Source organism: Herpailurus yagouaroundi, unplaced genomic scaffold, assembly GCF_014898765.1.
Source record: "Herpailurus yagouaroundi ecotype Mexico unplaced genomic scaffold, PumYag 67641, whole genome shotgun sequence".
NCBI classification, from domain to species: domain Eukaryota; kingdom Metazoa; phylum Chordata; class Mammalia; order Carnivora; family Felidae; genus Herpailurus; species Herpailurus yagouaroundi.
Window position 1 is genome coordinate 9,236,021 of NW_024420442.1, and position 20,852 is coordinate 9,256,872.

The 20,852-nt window shown below is 37.1% G+C and overlaps 1 pseudogene; it reads left to right on the forward strand.

The window, feature by feature from the left end:
• The window catches only part of LOC121025444 (dynein light chain 1, cytoplasmic-like), a 143,130-nt pseudogene extending 125,047 nt beyond the window's left edge, over positions 1 to 18,083 (forward strand).
• Positions 18,084 to 20,852: the final 2,769 nt, after the last annotated feature.

Genomic DNA, 20,852 nt, shown 5'->3' on the forward strand with positions numbered 1-20,852 from the left:
TATCAACAGAAGCACTGCCAGCTGGGACTAGAAGACACAGAGAAAATGAGATCAAATGAAAGAAGGCTGTTAACATGACTTATCCTTCAATAAAAGGGAAAAATCACCGGGGCGCCTGGGTGGCTCAGTTGGTTAAGTGGCCGACTTCGGCTCAGGTCATGATCTCGGAGCCCGTGAGTTCGAGCCCCACGTCGGGCTCTGTGCTAACAGCTCAGAGCCTGGAGCCTGTTTCAGATTCTGTGTCTCCCTCTCTCTGACCCTCCCCCGTTCGTGCTCTGTCACTCTCTGTCTCAAAACTAAGTAAACGCTTAAAAAAAAAAGGGGGGGGGGAACCACCCAGAAGGTGTGTTGGAGATCATCAGGGCTGCCACTTCCCAACACAGGCTCAGAGTCCAAAGCTGCTTTTTCCTCAATTTCAGAGAATGAGATCCTTGCCAAGAGCAAAGGGGAAAGGCTATCCATCTGACCTGAATGGGTGGGGTTCCCTCCAGCTATGTGGGTGACACTGCACCACTGTGGTCCTGAAGGACAGAGCATCAAGCCAAAGAGGATTATTCTCTAGCCTTAAAAACTAATGGAATTTACCTTGCTAGGTTTTGGGCTTGTTTGGAACCCATAATCCCTTCCTTCTTTCCAATTTTTCCCTTTTGGAATGGAGATGTTTATCCTATGCCTATCCCACTATTATATTTTGGAAGCACACAACTTGTTTGGTTTCTCAGGTTCACAGCTGGAAAATAATTTTACCTGAAGATGAACTGTATTAGTTTAGTATTAGTATCTCAAGTGTTACTCAAATCTTATTTAGATGATATTTAGATGAAACATGGGACTTTAGAGTTGACGCTGAAATGAGTTAAGACCATTGGTATTTTTGGAGTAGAATGAATGTGTTTTGCATGTGAGAAGGACACGTATTTTGGAGGCCCATGAGTGGAATGCCATGGACTAAATTATGTCCCTGTCAAAATTCATTGTTGAAGCCTTAACCCCAAGTGACTACATATGAAGATAGAGCCTATAAGAGGTAATTAAGGTTAGGTGGGGTCCTGATTTGGTAGGATTAGTGTCCTTATGAGAAGATTATGAGAAGAGACACAAGAGGTTTCTCTCTCTCTTCCCCTCTCCTTCCGGAGATAGATAGATAGATAGATAGATAGATAGATAGATAGATATATGCCATATGAAGGCATAGTGAGAAGGAAGCTGTCTATAAACCAGGAAGAGAACCCACATCAGTAACCGAATCAGCTATCACCTTGATCTTGGAGTTACCAGCCTTCAGAACTTGAGAAACAGATTTCTGTTGTTTAGACTACCCAGCCTAGGGGCACCTGGGTGGCTCAGTCAGCGAAACATCTGTCTCTTGATTTCAGCTCAGGTCATTATCTCACAGTTTGTGAGTTCAAGCCCTGCATCGAGCTCTGTGCTGGCAGCGCAGAGCCTGTTTAGGATTCTCTGTCTCCCTCTCTCTGCCCCTCCCCTGTTTGCCCTCTCGCTTTCTCTCTCTCTCAAAAATAAAGGAATAAACTTTAAGAAAAGACTGACTAACTCCTTAGTATTCTGTTATGGCAGCCCAAGCAAACTAATATGGGGGTGGTGGCAGTGACATGCGTTGAGAATGGTTAGGACTATCAGTATCAGTTCCTTAGACACAGAGATACACAAGAATTCAGATTTACACCACAATTAATATTCAATGGATAGACAGTGGGATTGGGGTGTCAAGTTTTGCCTGGAAAAAGTACACATACTTCTACACTGGAGAATAATCCAACTAGATTAAAGAGTTACTATTTAAGAATGAAAACACTCCTGTAGGTGCTATGAGTAATGTCTTACATGGAGCCAGACGATCTGATATCTGATAGCACAGGCCAAGGTGAATTCATTTGTGACTTCAAAACGTTGGTTAGTTGCATTTTTTGTAGACAAAGTCCCACATGGGGATCAAGGCTCCTACACTGGGAAAATATTTTTGATCAGTGTTTCTTGTTAGTTGTATTCTGATTTCTGGCAGAATTTATATCATTTTTAATGGCTCCCTAAAGGCAAAACCTTATGAAGTATAAGCAGAGGGGCAGCACATGGCTAATGAAAGCCTTGGGATCTCTACAGGATAACAAAAATACAGAGATAAGAGCAGAGAATTGGAAACTTGGGAAATTCAGGGCCCCGAACTTTTGCCTTTTACAAATGTCAGAACTCTGATCATAACATAGAAATGTAAGATATATATTAAGTGGAAAAAAAAGGATTACCTGTTTTTTCCTAAACCTTATCGATGAGTTTCTGGTGATATATTTATGTATACTGGGATACACATTTAAACTTAGAAAAAAGTGAGTTTCATGAGAGATTTAATCCAGTTTTGGGAATGGGGAATTGGAAGCCAATTTTAACAACCACCTTTAAAGAATTAACACATATAAGGGAATGGGTCAAATTACTGACAGTAGTTTTCTTTGGCCATTGGGATTATGAGTGGCAGTGTAATGGTAAAGAGTGTAGGCTCTCAAGATAGACTGCTTGAGTTTGAATCTTGACTAAAGTGTGATACCTTAGGAACATTTCTGAAGTTTTCTGCACCATGTTTCTTCATTTGTAGAAAAGTAAATATCAATACCATCTTCTGCCTTTGGCTGTTGTGAGCATTAAATAAAATGATCCATTGGAAAAGATAGCAGAATATCTTATCCATAGTAACTGCTCCAACACTGTTATACTGTTAGCTATTATTTTCTTCAAAAATTTCAGAATCTTCTACAATAAAACTATATTCTTTTATTACCAGAAAAATTTTATATTAAAAAGACATAACACTATTGAGGCATCTGGGTGATTCAGTCAGTTAAGCATCCAACTCTTGATTTCAGCTCAGGTCATGATCTCACAGTTTGTAAGATAGAGCCCCATGTTGTCAGCGCAGGGCCTGCTTGGGATTCTCTCTCTTCCTATCTTCCCCTCCCCTTCTTACACACTCTCTCTCTCAAAATAAATAAATAAACTAAATATATATATATATATATATATATATATATATATATATAAAACACTATTGAAATATACATCAATATATACCCTTTATTTTGTGTATCTTGCAATTTTAGATTTGGACATTCTTTTAGTCATTTATTTTGTAATCCAGCAAAACTAATCTGGATTCTAGACAAATAATATATATACAATCTACATTTTAATGTTCATAGCTCTTGCATTCCATTTCTGACAGTGGTCCACTGTGGGAGTTTATACATGTTATATAATCCCTCTATGTAAAATGAGGATAATAATACTGAGTTTGTATGGTTGTGGTGGTGATTAGGTTAGGTAAACAGGAAAGGCTTCTCCTTGCATAGTGGCTGGCATACAAAAGACATTTAATCAGTATTAGTGACCATCATCTTCTACTCACCTTAACAAGTTAGACCAAGTAGTCTGGCATGTGCTACATTTCAGTACAGTTGTTTTTCAATATTGAAATCCAGTTCAGGCCACAATATCTTCTTGCCAATGTTTCATGTAGGCAATTTCCAAATATACATAGATTGTGTAGCCAAAACACACTTGTATCAACTTTTTATTTTGCAATAACCATGGGGCAATCTGCAATATATACCTTCAATGTCAATTTTCCGTGTGGTGCATAAATGATTATCTCAAGAAGTTCTTCTAAGGAACATCCACTCTCTGAAATTAAAGCATGTTCAGTCTGAAATTCCATTACCTGGGCAATTTGATCAAGCTAAAGGTGTGAGTCATAGAAATCTTTTAATATCAAAGCTTCCATATAGGTGTCATATTACCATCTGAGGTATGAAGTGGCAGACAATGGTTTATAGCATATTTATTTATTCAAAGTTTATATATCTGTTTTGAGAGAGAGAGAGAGAGCATGAGTGGGGGAGGAGCAGAAAGAGAGAGAGAAAGAATCCCATGCAGGCTCTGTGCCGACAGCGGGGCTCGATCTCATGAACCGCGAGATCATGTCCTGAGCCGAAACCAAGAGTTGTATGCTTCACAGACTGAGCCACCCAGGTGCCCCTATTTTTGCCTAAAATACACAGATACTACCTCTATTATGGCATAATTAACTTTTCATATTTACCCTGTGAAGAATCTCAAAAGAGACTTGCAATTAATATACATTGTGAACACGCCAATTAAGGACATTATGAAATGTCTTGAGATTTATAATGATAGAAAAGACTTTTTTGTCAATTTCTGTTTATTTTTATTTTGTGCATGAAATTACTCTTGAGTAGTTAACAATCAGTACCTCAATGCCATCTGGCATTTTGTGGATAAGCACATCTCCAAAATCATAAGGTGAAATATCAATTGTAAAAAACAGAGGTTTATGTTCTCTGTAATGTACTAGAACAGGCTCTTAAGTCAATAACTGTTTGCTAGTATCAAAAAAATCCTTAAAACTAGAAATTCATTGCCATAGAATATCAGACAGCCCTACTCTCACAATCCAAGAAGTGCTACAGCTCAGCAGAAATTGCCTTTTGTGAAATAAAAGTTGATACACTGAAAAATGCCAGAAGCCCCTTGAAGCCTACCCATTCCTAAAGATAGTTTGAAGATCCATTTTTGTTTTGGAGCAGGTAACCTACCAATTCTACTAAGTGAACATTAGCAGCACTGATGTAATAGACTATGTTTTCCAAATTCTGAGCCTTTTCATTCTCTAAACCTGAATTCTTGATGTGTAGTGATTAAGGGCAGCAATCTTTGATGTCAGGGAGACCTTGGTTTGAATCCTGCCTCCATCAATATCTTGTGACACTTAATGAACTACTTAATCTCTCTGAGTCTCAATTTTCTTATCTGTTAAGTGGTAATAGTCCTCAAGTTTTTACAAGGATTAAATGAGTTCATATCATGATCTCCAATTCATTAGTCTATTTCTATCTTCTGCACCCAGAACTTCAAAGTAGCAATGATCAAGATTAACAATGGCATATTAAAATATTATTTACATATTATTGCAAATAATTTTACTTATAGAACATATAACTAATATATTGCCCTCTCAACAGCATTTAACCCAACTAAACATGCCCTCCTGAAGCACTCTCCTCTCTTCATTTCTGGGACATCACATTCTCTTGACTGTCTACTGCTTTTTCTCAGTCTCCTTTGCCAGTCCAACATTCTCTGTGCAGTCTTAAATCTTGGTGTGTTTGATGACTTAATCTTAGGATCCTTCTCTTCCATTCTGCTCTTTTCTCTCCTCTCCACTCTTCATTTTTCCTCTATAATCACTGTCTAGGAGACTCAATTCTAGTATTGTGGTTTTAAATACCATTAGTTTTTTGATGATTTCCAAATTTCTATCTAAAACCCAGACCTCTGTTCTGATCCAGATTTGTATTTTGCAACTTTTTGACATCACACCACTTAGATATTTGATAGGCATCCAAAGTTAGTGTGTCAAAAAAGACCTCATGATTTTCATCCAAAATCAAGAACAACAACTTGTTGCTCACTTAGTTACCCTCAGTTTAGTAGATGTACCACTGTAAAATTTCTGTTCCTCAAACTGAAAACCTAGAATTCATCATCAATTTGTTGCTTTCTTTAATTCTCCACCTCCAACGCATCACCAAAACCTGTGGCTTTACCACCAAAATAAGTCCCCACTCAGTTCACTTCTCACTACCCATTCTCCCCACAATAAATAGAAGAAAATTCTGAAAATGCAAATCAGATACTATCTCTCCCCTGCACTGAATACTTCAATGGAGTCCCATTGCTCCCAATATAAAATCTGTATTTCTTACTCAGCCTAGAGGGTTTTTAAATGATCTAGTTCCAGACCACTTCTCCAACATCATCTCATGTAATTTCTCCTCAATAAGCTCTGACAAAACAGGCCTCCCTCTCTAACATCCTAAACTCCTTTGTAACCTATTCCTGGAATGTTTTAACCCCAGATCCTGATTTCTTTTTATCTCAGTCCAAATGTCACCTCCTTAGAGAGGTCTTTATTAACTTCCCTTACCCGGTTATACTATCTTGTCACCTTGTTTACATTCTTTAGAATACCTAATATAATCTACAATTATCTTGTCTATTTACATGCTTATCTGTTACCTCAAGTACAGTGTAAGCTCTATATGAGCAAGGATAATTTTTCCTAAAATAGTTTTTCTTCCTCAGAAGTGCTCACCATATATTTGTGAAATGAATAAAGAATATATATATATATATATATGCACTTATATATATATATATATGCACTTAGAACATATATATATATGCACTTAGAATATATATATGCACTTAGAACAATGGCTGTGTTAAAAAAATAGTAGCTATAAATGTTACTCAATAAAATGAAGATAAGGAGGAGGGAAGAGGAAAAGAAAGAAGGAGATGGATAAGGAAAAAATAGAGGCAGAACATGGGAAAAGGGTGAGAAATTTCTTAAGTATTTCCATAAATTCATACTTTGTTAGTTAAATGATAAAGGCACAATGCATAGAATTCCAAACAACAACAACAACAACAACAACAACAACAACAACAACAACAAAAACTTATTTCCATTGAGCTATGGAAAATCACAAGGGGAAAATAAATTTTGAACTGACAGATAATGTCAAATAGCCCTCTCACTAGGAGGGATATTTGGTCTCATTTGTAGCATCATTTCTCATATTGTTAACAGGGCACTGACATTCTCCACCAAATATTGCACAATCAGTAAGCTTTCCTGCGAGAGACCATTTGGGTTATTCAAACTCTAGAAATGTTTTTCTTCTTTGGAGAAACTGGCACATCTTTTATTTACAAGTGAATAGACAACCTTAGTTGGAATGATGCTAATTCTGGCTTATAATACCTCCCAAAGAATGCCTTTAAAGTCTGTAATTTGGTATTTTAATGGATTTGTTAGACAATGATTCCAAGAGTTATGAACTACTTTCTACCGCAAAGGTTTCTATTTAAGCTCCTCTATCTCTAAATTCAAGCTGCTTTGAGCAGGAGCACTCCTGTCTATCTATCTATCTATCTATCTATCTACCTATAGATAGATAGATAGATATAGGTAGATATAGATAGATATAGATATAGATATAGATATAGATATAGATATAGATATAGATATAGATATAGATATAGATATAATGTATGTATATATATAGATATAGATATACGTATGTATATATATATATATATGTATAGATATATCTTCCACATTAATCTTGATTGGTACCATAGTTTATGTAGTGAATTATTCTGCAAATAGTTTGAACCCTACTTTCTTGTTATGCTAACATGTTGTCAAGGACTCTCTGTCTTCATGTTATATTATTCTTTTATAATAGAAACTGTGTTGCTTGATTTTTTTATTATTACTTATATTTTCTTATACAATTAGGGATATTAAATCTGGTGTAATCATTTAGAACCATCATTGAAGAGTCATTGCATGAACTCTGCAAAGTTAATCTAAACACATTCTGTCTCTATTCCTCTCTCCCTCTTCCTTCTTCCTTCCCCTTCCCTCCTTCCCTCCTTCCCTCCTTCCCCCCTTCCCTCCTCCCCTCCCTTTCTTCCTATATATTTAGGTATGAATATTTACTCTGTAGAAGTATCACCCTCTAAACAACCCCCTATATTGCAGTGTTGAAGAAGATATCACAGTACTAAACCATTAACAGGGCGTCCTCATTAGTGTAAATTAATATCTCTGAACAGTTAGTGATGATAATTATAAGGTGTTTCTTTAAAAAGCAACATTTTAATCAATTATCTTATTTCCAGTAAGAATGGTGTGTGTGATGCCTTATTATTCTATATATTAGCACCACATCAAGTAGTTATGGCTATATTTTTTGGTTCCAAGATAAAAGTAAAGCCTTAGTGTATGAGTCCCATCAAGCAGGTTGGCTAATATCAAACTCTTCAACATGCCAAAAAGCAGTCATTTTAAATATGTTGTGACCTCAGTTTCCAGTGTGGACTCCCTATCCAACTGTTTGCTAGAAGTGTTGACAGTAGATATACATTATCTTCTGTTATCCCATTTTCTTCTCAAAGAAATTCCATACTTCTTACTGTAAATCTAAAACTGTAATTTAACTAAACAGTCTATCTTTTTAATTACACACTTCTCTATGCTAAACCTAACCAAAACCATAACAGCCTAAAACTACAGAGATCTAAAGAAAATAAAACACTAACCAGGACTCAAGAACAACACAGATATAGATGTATAAGCACAGTTCCCTTTGCTACACACAACAGATTTAGAAATATGGACTTTAAGGGGAGCCTGGGAAGCTCAGTCGGTTAAGCTTCTGACTTCAGCTCAGGTCATGATCTCACAGCTTGTGGGTTTGAGCCCTGCATCAGGCTCTGTGCTGACAGCTCAGAGCCTGGAGCCTGCTTTGGATTCTGTCTCCCTCTCTCTGCTCCTCCCCCACTCACGTTCTGTCTCTGTCTCTCTCTCTCAAAAATAAATAAACATTTAAAAAAAAGAAATATGGACTTTAAGTAAACAATTTTCCATCCTCTTCCTCCCACAGTTTTTTCATTTTCATGGGCTTTTGGCCTGGATGTTTCTAAATTGCTGGACAGTTAAAATACTAGATATCCAGTTTCTTTGGAAGTGAATCCCACTGAATAGGGAAAGGGTTACATTAGGCAGGGAGAGATAAGGGACCTTCAGGGAAGCAGACTGCAGCTACAAGTGGGAGGCTGAAGAAGCTGCAGCAGGGGAGTTTGGGGAGGAAGAGAAGATAAACGTGTTCTGGACCTGCCCGGGCTAGGTGCCATGCGTGAGGTCTCACAAACTTTCTGATAAGGTCCCAATAGAAAGCCACGGGCAGATATCCCCAGTGGCCCCTGGGGACCCCTCTCACTCTTGAGAGCTTTATACTTTCCCTCAATAAATTCTACCCTTTGCTCACTTTCTGTTATCTGCGAGATTCATTCTTTGAGTCCGTGAGACAACGACCAGCGTCTCTCCCACCCTCCTGTAACACCACCAGGAGTCATCAAATTTTGCAGAACTGAGAACTTTAATTATTTTACCTCCAACTCTTCTTCGGGAGCTTTAAGTAGTGTGGAAGTAGTAAAACTGTTACACCTGCTAGCCATAAAATGAGAAATACAAAAGATAATATGTTAACTTAAGGGTGGGAATTAACGTAATGTGCACATCATGTTTTTTGAATGAAACTTTCAAAATTGGAGACTATCATATAGTCAGTGAATCTTTTAGGTGGGGCTTTTAAAAAAATCATTTATATAAGGCCATGTTTCTCAAAATATTCTCTCGTGGAACATGTTCTGTGAGATGCTATACAGAAAAAAAAATGTCTACTTGTCAAATTCTACTTTTAGGAGTTCCTGCACTGTACATTCTTCTCTAGAAGATTTACAGTGCTATTAGTATATTAAAGACAGGGTCATGAGCAGCACTAATAAAACATTTAACCTTGCTGAACTGAGAGATCTCTGAATGTATTTGCCTTCTTAATATTCTTTCCTCCCACCCCATGTGACCCTTACCTATTTATCCTGAAGAACTTGCTATAGAAATGTTGATGAAACAATTTTTTTTAATTTTTTTGTAATGTTTATTTATTTTTGAGAGACAGAGAGAGAGAGAGCACGAGTGGGAAAGGAGCAGAGAGAGAGGGAGACACAGAATCCGAAGCAGCCTCAGGCTCTGCACTGTCAGCACAGAGCCCCATGCAGGGCTTGAACTCACCAACCGTGAGAACATGACCTGAGCTGAAGTGGGCCCTTAACTGAGGGAGCCACCCAGGTGCCCAGAAACAATTTCTTTTCTAAGCCAAATGGGGGGCCATGCCTGTTTCAAAGACTCAGTCTTTTCCCAATCCCCCCAACTAATTTATTCTTCAGATAATTTTTCTTAAGAACAGCAATATTATTAAAAAGATATTGTTTCCTTTCAAAACTAAACTCTTAAATGTCAGTGCAATAAAACACAAAGGGATACAACAGTCAATAACTGCTTCCTTCTTACCAATCTGCCAATTAATAGTCAATTCTTTAATTTACTCTGAAAATCCTTCTCTTGACACTAGAAATCCTCAGAACAAAGTTTAATCTCTCACTTTCTTTTCACTGCCAAAGTGCCAGTTGGTTGCTAGTCCCATCAAGTCTACACCAAATAATCCTCTTGAATGCACTTAAAAATGATACATATTTCCACACCTCTCTGCCTCTGCTTATTTTCTTCAATCCAGAATGAAATGAGCTTGTTCCAACTTTTCATTTGTTGAATTAGCAAGCTATTTTTTTTCAGTTTTATATATAACTTGTTCTTGAATCTTTCTTAGTCACTTCTTTCATAATGAATCTTTCATTTGTTTGCATTTTTATAGAAAATTGCTTATGCAACTAATCCTGCTTAAAACTATATTTAATTTTGTTTCATATAAAACTGTTTTTTACTATGTTTGCAGACTATAAATCTCTTGAGAGCAGGAGACCATGAATCATTCTTCTCTATATTATGTAGAACAGCATCTTACACAAACTGGCATTAAATATACATTTGGTGATTGAGTAAATGTCAATAAATTGAACATTGAAGAGAGTTCTATTTACTCCCATGGAGAAAGACATACACTTAAATTCTAAATTTTTTATAATAATAAAACCCTGAATTTAACCAGAACCTGTAGCTCTTTTTCTTTAAGTTGTACACTTTTCTTTCTTTAATTTTTTAATCTGTACAACTCTCTCTTTATTCTAGAAAAAGGAGTATTTTTTCCCAAATGTTCTATAATCTATCACTTCAATTATATTTTTCATTAAATAGCATCAAATTCTTCTTGTCTGAGTTATATGACTAATTTCTCTGCTTGCACCATCATATTAAGTTAACAAAGACATTGGGCATATAGGAAATATAGGGAATTAATGCAAAATAAAAGGCTGACCCATAAAAATTAATAACAATAACACTATTTTCATCTATCTCTCTTTCTCCCTCCTCTGCCCACACTCTGGAGCTCAGAATGCTGCATAATTAAAATGTAATATCAAAAGAGAAAACCAAATATCATAATATACAAGTTCAAATACTCAGGTAAAGCCCCAATGAGCACCATCTTCTTAATTTTCTTAAAAGTGCTAACAACAAAAGGAATAATAATACAAGAAACCCACAAAGATGGGCCCAAGGCAGTTCTGACATTAATGAAAAGAAGAATATAGTATTCAAGGAATGGTATTAGTGACTTCAGATATTTATGAGTTATTAAGTGAAGAGAAATGACCAATGCAAAATTGCTAAAGGGATAGGATGTAAGGCCAACATTTTCCCTGGTCATTGTTCTCTTTCTTTAACTGAGTTATCAGATGAACTTAATTATTAACATAAAGTGTAATAAACCATAGCCATTCCTTCAATTCAACTTTGAAAATAATCTAGTTGAAAGTTAGCTCTAGGGGCATCTGGGTGGCTCAGTGGGTTAAGCGTCCAACTCTTGGTTTCGGCTTAGGTCATGATCTCACAGTTCCTCTGTGCTGACAGCATGGAGCCTGCTTGAGATTCTCTCTCTCTCTCTCTCTCTCTCTCTCTCTCTCTCTCTCTCTTTCTGCCCCTCCCCTCTGCTCACTCTGTTTCTCTCTCAAAATAAATAAATAAACTTTATAAACATTTAAAAGTTAACTCTAAAACATAAATATAAAATTTTGAAAACACACATATATCTCCCAACAGACACAAGTTAAATTGAGATGGCATATTTTCTACAGTTATCAGACATCAAACTAATATAAACACAGAACAGCATATTTTTGGAAAGATATCTAACAAAACTTGTACTTGATTCACTTTGATTCTCTGCTTCTCAAATATGCTTCACAGAGAATTGTTGCATGTCCCATGTGTGTTAAGATCATTTTCCCTTATAACTCTTAGTAAAACCCCCAAGCCACCAAAGTACACCACAATTCCCAAACTCCCAGATCTTAAGATTTAAAAACAATGAACTAAACCAAAACAACAACAACAACAACAACAACAACAACACACATACAAACATTCTTCAAGATTCCTTCATGTAGAAAGAAACACACTTCTCAAGATGAAAAAATTTTCCCAGTCAGTATACAAACGCTGGTCCCAAAATGCCAACATCCTGAAGCCTTGGGAAAGAGGCCAGGCTGCAAAATAAAATCTCTCATCTCCCTGTGGGTTACAGAACATAAATAACACCAACACAGAGCTAATAAGTGGACTCATTTACCCTTTGCTGTGGCTTTCAGGAAACCTTTCATCAAATTTATTGCCAGAGCTGCTGCACATTATTGTGTTCTTTATTAGGCATTCTTCTCCCTGAAGATTAATTCAGGACTTTATGAAGCTGCGTGTTCCAGAGTAATAGATGATTGCAAGTAAGTTAAGAGGTGTCACATTCACATCACTATAGACACATGGAATTGTGGTCAAATATCTGATGATATTCTTACATAGTATATTGGCTTAAACTCAGCTGACCATGTATTAAACTCTCTTTTTAGACCACTGTCAAAGTGGAAATGTTTAGGAGACATTCACATTTGAGGGAGATAGATAATGCAGAATAAAAACAGTTGTAGTGTGTTCCATCAGCCACGTTTATAAGATGACAATACAACTTTTAGGAAAGTGAAATATTCTGTCAAATCACAAGGTATTATTTTTTATCTCCCTGATATCATCTGTGCTGAAAAACTATATTGAACTGATAAAAATGAACCAGATGTTTTATATGTGTATATATATATATATATATATATATATATATATATGACCTAACTTCTATGGAGATGAATTGGTACTGGGTGAACTTGTACATCTGAAGCCAACTTTGAATTTACAATAAGATGCTGCCATAAATGAAACTAATTTTTTTTCTAGACGACTTTAAATTTAATCCATCCATCCATTGAACAGCTATTGGGTGTCTACTATCTGTTAGGCACTCTTCAAGGTACCAGGGAAACATTTTTTTTTTAATTGAAAAAAAAAGGGTTGAGTGTATACTTTAAGTTTTATGTAATTAACAAATTAAAAATTGACTAACTTGACCATTTAAACATTATTTAGGCATCTGCAAACAGAGCTGTATTTAAAGCACAAAGCACAATGCTGGAGCTTTAGTAAATTCCAATTAGCATATTCAACATAGAGAACCCATCTGTGCTACCTATACCTCAAGGTAGACTTTTGATAATGTTGTTTGGTCAAATTTACTGGAAAAATGCCTTTTTTTGTTTTTGAAAAATTCTTTTTATATATTGAGCTCAGTGTCAAAATAGCGTTTGCATAGTTTTGCTGAGATTAATATCTATAGGGCATGCTTTTCATCTTTAGTGTAAATGACATCAAATAAAAAGAATTATTTAACAAAAACATATACTTCTAAAAGCACTTACTATGTGACAGACACTATTCTAAGAGACAAGAAAATCTCCTACATTTTAGTTTAGTTAACTTTGAACTATAAATCTTAGAAATTTGAATTACCTACAGTCATGATTTCTTGACAGTTTATTCTAGGGGCCCTATACTTAAAAGGCAGTTATTTGGAACAAAAACAGAAATCTTATTTTTTATCATTCTCCTAAAAGAGATTCCTTTACAGTTAGTATTTGTGTAGGGCTTAGAGTTTTACACATGTTAGCTTTTCTAACTAAATGGGCACAGCAATCCCTTTATAATTCTAAAATTCAATGATTAATTCACTCACAATTAGAAAAATAGCACCTGCTGGTGAAAATTATGGCCACACAGATAATACAGGATAAAAAGTAAAACTGAAGGGTCTAAAGATGGGCTGTAGTTAATTAGTCTGAAATAAAATTTCATTATTTTTCTTGATTTGGCTTCACCAGTGATAGTAAGCCATACAAACAGATTGGTTGTGTTTTTCTTATTATAAATTATTATTTTTAAAACTTCCTTCTGCAAACCATTTCCCCCTATCAAAAATGTTCCATTATTTCTAGAACAATTTGTTCACTGCTCAACAGGAAATAATGAGTGGACTCTTATGTTAAAAATAATACAACTGTATAGAACTAGGTTATTTCTATGTGGAAATACACTGAAGCAATATCTGAAGGGCCTAAATAAGTCTACTCTTCTAATTCCTGCTTCCAGATTGATTTACAAGTTTCCTTCATACCATTCTTATCGGACCATTTTCCAGGCTAAAACCTCCTAATTAGTTCTTATAAGCTTTTCTTGGACAGGCTTACTAGAAGTTGTTTGTTAGGCTGTGAATACAGTAGGATCTCTTTTAGTTTTATATTAGTGTTATTATTTCATATTTTCAGCTATTTATGGATCAATGTAGGACAATTTGGCAAAATTTTTTTTAAAACCTTGCATATTTTAGAGCCAACTACATAATTTCATATTCTTTCTCAACTCTGTAACAGCATAGCAAAAATCAAAAACAAGCAAACAAACAAACAAAACCTTAGAAACTCTGGAAAACAGGGTGCATTTTTATAAAAGTCTACAAATTATTCTTGTTGATAAAAATATCCTTTGGGTATAACATGTTAAAGGTCAGAAATGTGTGAAGCAGCAATAAGATTTTATAGATTCATATGTAGAAGTAGAGAATATAGAAATCAGTTGTTATATGTACTCTTAACTATTATGACAAATGATTCAATTAAATCGCCTCCACTCAATTGAAATAGCCATTTGATAATAATTCATCCTTTTTATCCTTCAAAATGAGCAGGAAGACATATATTCCTTGTTTTGTTGTGATGGCAAAGTAAGGAGCTCAGCAAAAAGCAATAATAAAACTGGACAGATTCATGAAAAACTAACTTCAGGACTCTTGATTGGCCAAAGCCGTACAAAACATCGAAAAAAGTTTGTTCAAGAAAAACCACTAAACCTTAATAAGGACAATGGGAGGGTATGGCAGTTCAACCTGGGGCTGCTTCTATCTCCAAGCTCCAGCTCCATTTTGTAATAACTCTACCAGTGCAAGATAGGCTATAAAGTCTTAGAAGTCTTATAGTGTAAGGCAGCTGTCTTGATTTAGAGAAAGGAGAATAAAAACTCATAGCCAGAGGTATTGTCATCGCCACTATTGATATTGCTAAAAAACAATCAGAGAAGGTTATTTGTTCCTATCTGAACATGAAGCCTTGTGCACCCAGAAAGGAGTGACTTTATAAGGACTGACTTCTGATTGAAGTTAGAATGTGTACTCCAATCTACACACAGATGGATTAGCAAAGTGTGGAAATCTTATTCACTTAAGGAGTTTAAGCATAAATTTTAATCAATCGCTGGTTTACCACTAATTTATGATGACTCAGAGGTAACTCCTATGAAAGCAGTATTAAAAATAAGATAAAACCAGGGGTTCCTGGGTTGCTCAGTCGGTTAAACATCCGACTTCAGCTCAGGTCGTGATCTCGCGGTCCGTGAGTTTGAGTCTTGTGTCAGGCTCTGTGCTGACAGCTAAGAGCCTGGAGCCTGCTTCAGATTCTGTGTCTCCCTCTCTCTCTGCCCCTCCCCCACTCACAATCTCTCTCTCTCAAAAATAAACATTAAAACAAATAATAATTTAATAAAAACAATGAAATAATTAAAAAATAGCACAAGGGCATCAGTGGCCACACAGTACATGGGATACAGGGGAAACAGGTTCTAAAGAATTAGTCTAGGCAAGACACCAAACAAATAGGCCAAACAGACAAAAGATAATAACAACAACAACAACAACAACAAAAATCCATACAGGGGATCCAAATCCATAGGCATTAAGCTAATTTCTCTAAAATTATCAGTTTTCAACAAAAACTTTACAAGACATGAAGAGAAATAAGAAAATGTAACCCATATGCAGAGAAAAAAAAACAATCAAGAGAAACTGTCCCTCTAATAGTGTCCAGATGTTGGACTTAGTAGAAAAATACCTCAAAGCATGTATTACAAATGTTCTTAGAGAAATAAAGAAAACCATGCTTTAAAAATTAAAGGAGCATGTGTTGACAATGACTCAATAAAGAATATTAATATAGAGACAAAATATATTTTAAAAAACACAAAAAGGAAATGTTACAATTGAATAGTACAATAGCTGAAGTGAGAAATTAGCTAGAAGATCTCAACAGCATATTTGAGCTGAGAATGGAAAGAATCACTGGAGTTAAAGATAAATCAATAAAGATTATTCTATCTGAAGAATAAAAAGAGGACAGAGAGAGAGAGAGATGAATGGAGCCTCAGAGACCCTCAGGTTGAGGCAAACCGTACCATCATATGCAGAGCAAAAATCTTAGAATGAGAAGAGCAACATAAAGGAGCAGAAGGAATATTTGAAGAAATAATGGCCAAAACATTTCCAATTTAGAAGAGAAATTTTCATCTATACAGCCTAGAAACTGAATTGAATCAAAATAAGGTAAACATAGAGACCCATGTCTAGAGACTTGTAGACAAGTGGTTGGGAGATAAAGACACAGAGAAACTCTTTAAATAAAGAGAAAGAACAACTTATCACTTATAACAGAACCAAAGTAAGATAAATAACTTACCTCTAATCAGAAATAATGGAGGCCAGGAGGTAGTGAGTTAGCATATTCAGTGCGTGGGAAGAAAAAAATGCCTGCCAAATATTTTATATCCAGTGAAATTATTCTTCAAAAGTGAATATGCAAAAAAAGACATTCATATATAAACAAAGATTGAGAGAATTTGTAGCTATCAGATCTGCCTTGCAAAAAATCCAAAGAAAGTCCTTCACAATGAAAAAAAACAACATAACACAAAGAAACAAAAAGCATTGGTAAAGGTAAATGTAAACATGAGAGTATAAATGTGTTATTTTATTTTTTCTTCTAATTATTTTAAAAAATAATTTCATAAAGCAATAATGATAAAACTGTATTAGTAGCTTTATAACATATAAATATATAGGACAATAATTGCACTAAAGTGGGATGAGAATAGAGCTACAATAGAGCAAATATATTTACTGAAATTCAATGAGCATCAACCTGAAGAATATTATAAGTAAAAAAGAATATTGTAAGCTGCCTAAGTTGTGTCCCCCAAATTCATATGTTGAAGCTCTAGCCCCCAACTTAAGGGTATTTGTAGATAGGGCTTCTAGAAAATAATTGAGGTTAAATGAGGTCATGAGAGTAAGATCCTAATCCAACAGGACTAGTAGAGTTAAAAAAAGAGGAAAGGAGAGATCTCTCTCTCTCTCTCATCCACACAGTGAAGAAAGACCCTGTGAACACAAAATGAGAAAGTGGCTATTTGCAAGCTTGGAAGAGAGATTTCACAAGAATCCAAACATACAGGCATCCTGATACCAGATTTTCAGCCTCCAGAACCATGAGAAAATAAATTTCTGTTGTTTAAGCCACCCATTCTATGGTATTTTGTTATAATACCATATAATACAGCCTAAGCCAACTGAGACATAAACCCTATAGTAACTATTAAGAAAGTAATCTTAAAAAACAGTAAAAACAAACAAACAGCAAATTAAATTGCAATTAAAGTGGCACAGCAAAAAATATCTATGCAACAAAATAGAGGTCAACGAAAGAGAAATGTAGGAACAAAAAGATATGAAACATGTAAAAAACAAGTAGTAAAATACAGATATAAATTCTCAACAAAATACTATGAAGCTGAATACATAAAACTTTTAAAAAGCATTACAGAGTTGTGCCACCCTACAGTAGTCAAGGTAGCTCCCGCCAGGGTCTGAGCTTTGCCAGCCCCTCTCCCAGGAGACCTTTGCAGTTGGCCACTCTCAGCTCCTTGGTAACCTGGTGCAACAGAAAGGCCGGAAAGGCGGTGATCAAAAACACCAGTATGTTGGGGAAGATACAACAGGACTCCGTGGAGTGTGCTACTCAGCCACTGGAGAAATATAACATAGAGAAGGAAATTGTGGCCCATATTGAGAAGAAGTTTAATATGTACAACCCCACCTGACACTGCATCGTGGGGAGGAACTTGGGTAGTTAGGTGACACAAGAAACCATTCATCTACTTCTACCTGGGCCAAGTAACCATTCTTCTGTTCAAATCTGGTTAACAGCATGGACTGTGTCACATACCCAGTGACCCATCCAAAAGCAAAGACTGCAGCCCGAATTCCAAATACCAGAGAATGAGATCTTCAGCCTTGCCTAAGAGAACACTTCAATCTTTGAATCTTTATTGTGTTGTTTTGTACAGGGCATTCTCTGTACAAATTTGTTGTGGATATAAAAACAATTAACAAAACAACTTTCATTTGTATTTACTTTCTATTCCAAATCTCTGTCCCATATTTTTCTCCTCAAAATATATTCCTTTCAAAAACTAGAAATCAGGGAAGGAGGGAAGATGGCGGCGTAGGAGGATGCTGGGCTCACCGCGCGTCCTGCTGATCACTTAGATTCCACCTACACCTGCCTAAATAACCCAGAAAACCACCAGAGGATTAGCAGAACGGAGTCGCCGGAGCCAAGCGCAGACGAGAGGCCCACGGAAGGGGGTAGGAAGGGCGGCGAGGCGGTGCGCGCTCCACAGACTGGCGGGAGGGAGCCGGGGCGGAGGGGCGGCTCGCCGGCCAAGCAGAGCCCCCGAGTCTGGCTTGCAAAAAGCGGAGGGGCCTGACGGACTGTGTTCTGACAGCAAGCGCGACTTAGCGGCTGGGAGGTCATAAGTTAACAGCTCGGCTCAGAAAGCGGGAAGGCTGGAGGACAAAGGGAAGGAAAGCTGCTGAGCCCCCGGACCACAGAGCTCAGTTTGGTGGGGAACAAAGGCGCTCGCCAGCGCCATCTTCCCTGCCCATCCCCCAGCCAAAATCCCAAAGAGAACCAGTTCCTGCCAGGGAACTTGCTCGCTCCGCGCAAACACCCAACTCTGCGCTTCTGCGGAGCCAAACCTCCGGTAGCGGATCTGACTCCCTGCTGCTGCCACAGGGCCCCTCCTGAAGTGGATCACCTAAGGAGAAGCAAGCTAAGCCTGCCCCTCCTGCCCCTGTGCACCTTGCCTACCCACCCCAGCTAAGACGCCAGATCCCCAGCATCACAAGCCTGGCAGTGTGCAAGTAGCCCAAACAGGCCACCTCACCCCACAGTGAATCCCGCCCCTAGGAGAGGGGAAGAGAAGGCACGCACCAGTCTGACTGTGGCCCCAGCGGTGGGCTGGGGGCAGACATCAGGTCTGACTGCGGCTCCGCCCACCAACTCCAGTTATACACCACAGCACAGGGGAAGTGCCCTGCAGGTCCTCACCATGCCAGGGACTATCCAAAATGAGCAAGCTGAAGAATTCCCCTCAGAAGAATCTCCAGGAAATAACAACAGCTAATGAGCTGATCAAAAAGGATTTAAATAATATAACAGAAAGTGAATTTAGAATAATAGTCATAAAATTAATCGCTGGGCTTGAAAACAGTATAGCTGACAGCAGAGAATCTCTTGCTACAGAGATCAAGGGACTAAGGAACAGTCACGAGGAGCTGAAAAGCGCTTTAAACAAAATGCATAACAAAATGGAAACCACCACGGCTCGGATTGAAGACGCAGAGGAGAGAATAGGTGAACTAGAAGATAAAGTTATGGAAAAAGAGGAAGCTGAGAAAAAGAGAGATAAAAAAATCCAGGAGTATGAGGGGAAAATTAGAGAACTAAGTGATACACTAAAAAGAAATAATATACGCATAATTGGTATCCCAGAGGAGGAAGAGAGAGGGAAAGGTGCTGAAGGGGTACTTGAAGAAATAAGAGCTGAGAACTTCCCTGAAGTGGGGAAGGAAAAAGGCATTGAAATCCAAGAGGCACAGAGAACTCCCTTCACACGTAACTTGAATCGATCTTCTGCACGACATATCATAGTGAAACTGGCAAAATACAAGGATAAAGAGAAAATTCTGAAAGCAGCAAGGGGTAAACGTGCCCTCACATATAAAGGGAGACCTATAAGACTCGTGACTGATCTCTCTTTTGAAACTTGGCAGGCCAGAAAGAGTTGGCACGAGATTTTCAGTTTGCTAGACAGAAAAAATATGCAGCCGAGAATCCTTTATCCAGCAAGCCTGTCATTTAGAATACAAGGAGAGATAAAGGTCTTCCCAAACAAACAAAAACTGAAGGAATTTGTCACCACTAAACCAGCCCTCCAAGAGATCCTAAGGGGGACCCTGTGAGACAAAGTACCAGAGACATCACTCCAAGCATAAAACATACAGACATCACAATGACTCTAAACCCATATCTTTCTATATTAACACTGAATGTAAATGGATTAAATGCGCCAACCAAAAGACATAGGGTATCAGAATGGATAAAAAAACAAGACCCATCTATTTGCTGTCTACAAGAGACTCATTTTAGACCTGAGGACACCTTTAGATTGAGAGTGAGGGGATGGAGAACTATTTATCATGCTACTGGAAGCCAAAAGAAAGCTGGAGTAGCCATACTTATATCAGACAAACTAGACTTTAAATTAAAGGCTGTAACAAGAGATGAAGAAGGACATTATATAATAGTGACAGGGTCTATCCATCAGGAAGAGCTAACAATTATAAATGTCTATGCGCCGAATACAGGAGCGCCCAAATATATAAAACAATTACTCATAAACACAAGCAACCTTATTGATAAGAATGTGGTAATTGCAGGGGACTTTAACACCCCACTTACAGAAATGGATAGATCTTCTAGACACACGGTCAATAAAGCAACAAGGGCCCTGAATGAGACATTGGATCAGATGGACTTGACAGATATATTTAGAACTCTGCATCCCAAAGCAACAGAATATACTTTCTTCTCGAGTGCACATGGAACATTCTCCAAGATAGATCATA